The sequence below is a fragment of the Alexandromys fortis genome, unplaced genomic scaffold (assembly GCF_014885135.2).
Source record: "Alexandromys fortis isolate MF-2015 unplaced genomic scaffold, M_Fortis_MF-2015_v1.1 scaffold_246, whole genome shotgun sequence".
Classification (NCBI taxonomy): Eukaryota; Metazoa; Chordata; class Mammalia; order Rodentia; family Cricetidae; genus Alexandromys; species Alexandromys fortis.
In genome coordinates this window covers 229,692-232,677 of record NW_026068131.1, presented here as the reverse complement: position 1 = coordinate 232,677, position 2,986 = coordinate 229,692, and the positions used below count along the sequence as shown (strand labels likewise).

General features: G+C 46.5%; 1 pseudogene; it reads right to left on the bottom strand.

Annotated features, from left to right (window-relative positions):
* Nucleotides 1–1,140: 1,140 nt before the first annotated feature.
* On the bottom strand, nucleotides 1,141–2,247 carry LOC126490831 (fructose-bisphosphate aldolase A-like; annotated as a pseudogene).
* Nucleotides 2,248–2,986: the final 739 nt, after the last annotated feature.

Below are 2,986 nucleotides of genomic sequence, written 5' to 3'. Positions count from 1 at the left end.
TGGCTCAGTGGTTAAGAGCACTGCCTGCTCTTCCAAAGGTCCTGAGTTCAATTCCCAGCAACCACATGGTGGCTCACAACCATCTGTAATGGGGTCTGGTGCCCTCTTCTGGCCTGCAGGCATACACGTGGACAGAATATTGTATACATAATAAATAAATAAATATTTAAAAAAAAAACAAAGCCCCCTCACCCATAACTTTATAATTTCTTCCTGGAAAGTCTCAAGGGTTCACTTAAATTTTGGTTGAGATTAGTAGGTTTCATCCTATTCTAGTTGTATTCACCTAGACTTGAAAACCCGGCTTCTTGATTAGACAACATATGGCAGAAGCATTCATCTTCCAAAGTACCTCAGCATCTATTCTGTACAGTTTGGAGAATAATCTATCACGGCCATGTTTTTTTTTGTTTGTTTGTTTGTTTGGGGTAATTGGATTCATTAAGTACATCGTAAGCAAAAAAGAAAAAGAAAATAACAAGCAGATAACATGATTGACCAACAGATTTATCAAAAAACATCCTAAAGTCAGGAACTCCTGGTTTTAATGGAAAATGACTAGATCAAGATTAATACATAAAGACAAAACAGTAAATTCCAGTCCCCTTCAGTTCCACTTAAAGAGCTCTTGGCATGTTAGGTTTAAAAGTAATGCGTTTGTGGATGCCATGCTCCTTCCGCACTGCTGTGCCTCAGCTATGTACATTGCTAACTTTCTCCCACCTCAAAGCCTTTGAAATCCCATTCAATCAACAGTCTCTCCCTTCTCATCATTTAGATCTTAACCTGAAGTACCGTCTCCATGGAGTGGTTTCACTGCAAACCTAGTTACAATAGATTTACTTACCGTACTTTTTGCTTGGAATCTACTGCTTCGGTTCAGGGTAATTCTTGCAGTTTAGGATCATTTATTGCAGCTTGAGAGATAGAGAGATAGCTTAGTGGATAAGTGATTGCTATTTTTTCCCCTTTAAATAGTTGTTTATTGGCAGTGGGCTGGAAGGGATGGCAGAACTAGCGTTGCTTTCGCTGACAACACCACACCAGTCACGAGGGCATCAAGAGTGATGAGAAAGCCTGAAGGCCCCCTCTTCAAAAGCAAGTGGGTAGGCGGGGGCCTGGAGTGTTGATGGGACAGCCTCAGATCACCTCTGCCTAGTAGGCATGGTTAGACATGAAGAGAGATTCGCTGGCTGCGGCTCCAGACTGACCACTTGGGGTGTACTTTCCTTGACACCCTGTTGGCCAGGGCTCGCTTGATGTATTCCTCCTGGGCAGCCTTCAGGTTCTTCTTCCGGCCCCAGGCCTTCAGAGCAGAGGCCTGCAGGGCTCGGCCATAAGAGAAAGTCAAGGCCCATGGCTTCAGCAGTGGGCACTTGTTGATGGCATTGAGGTTGATGGACGCCTCTTCCTCGCTCTGCCCTCCAGACAGGAAAGTGACTCCAGTGACAGTAGGGGGCACTGTGCGATGCAGGGCTGCGACAGTTGCCATGGCAATCTCCTCATTGGAATATTTCTGGGTACAAGCATGGCCTGGGGTGACCATGTTGGGCTTCAGCAGTGTGCCTTCCAGATAGACATGGTGGTCACTCAGAGCCTTGTACACAGCAGCCAGTACCTTCTCAGTTACATACTGACAGCGCTTTAAGTCATGGTCTCCATCAGGGAGGATTTCAGGCTCCACAATGGGTGCAATGCCATTCTGCTGGCAGATCCTGGCATAACGGGCCAGAACATTGGCATTTTCCATGATGGCAAGGGCTGAAGGAGTATGCTCCCCAATCTTGAGCACACAGCGCCATTTGGCAAAGTCAGCTCCATCCTTATTATACTGGGCACAGCGTTCTGACAGCCCATCCAGCCCTTGGGTGGTGGTCTCACCATTGGTTCCTGCCAGGGGGTACTACGTCTTTATCTACCTTAATGCCCACAACACCGCCCTTGGACTTGATAACTTGGGGGAAGGGACGTCCATCATCCGCCTTTTGGTAGAGTGTTTCGTGGAAGAGGATCACCCCCCCCCCAATGCAGGGGTTCACACGGTCATCAGCAGTTAGTAGCAGCTGGCGGTAGAAGCGCCTGTTCTCTTCGGTGTTCTCAGTGCCCATGGACTACAGCCGCTTAGCAATGCTTCCAGTGGATTCATCTGCAGCCAGGATGCCCTTGCCCGGAGCCACAAATTCAGTGAGCGATGTCAGACATCTCCTTCTTCTGCTGCGGGGTTAGTGCTGGGTATGGGTAGGGCATGGTGCCAGTGGCAGCACGTTCCTGGCACAGGAGGAGGTCTGCCGGGTACGGCGGTGGGTGAGTAAAAGGACCGAACGCGGATAAATTCATCAGAACCCCGATCTGTGTGCGTTCCAAAAGAACGCAGCCTATTGAGCAGAGGGGGAAGGGGGTCATGATTGCTGTTCTTGAAGATGATCCGGGTTTTCCCAGCATACATGCTAAGTGACTCACATGTGTTCTAACCCCAGCTCCAGGTAATTACCCTCTTCTTGCCTCTGAAGGCACTCATACTCATGTGCACAAATACAAATACTAAATAAAATAAGAGGCTGTTTTTGCAGAGGGCCGGAATATATTTCCTAGCACCCAAATCAGGCAGTTCACAACCACCTGTATCTCCAGTTTTCAGAAAATCTGATGCGCTCTTCCATCCCCTGCAGGCACTTGTGCATGAATGGTACACAAACATACATTCAGGCACACATACACACACACACACACACACATATATATTAGCATAAAATTTGAAAATTTCAAAATATTTTTAAAAATTTATAATTTAATTTTTTAATAATTTAGATGTCTCTTGCTGTTCACCTCCCTAATTCTAGAGACAATGTATTTGCGATCTGAAATACTTTTGGTTGTGAGCCTAGCCTTTAACGGCTGAGCCATCTCTCCAGCCCTGCGATCTGAAATACTTTGTGACCAACAGAGTCTATATTTTATTCACTCATGCATCAAATAACATGTAGAA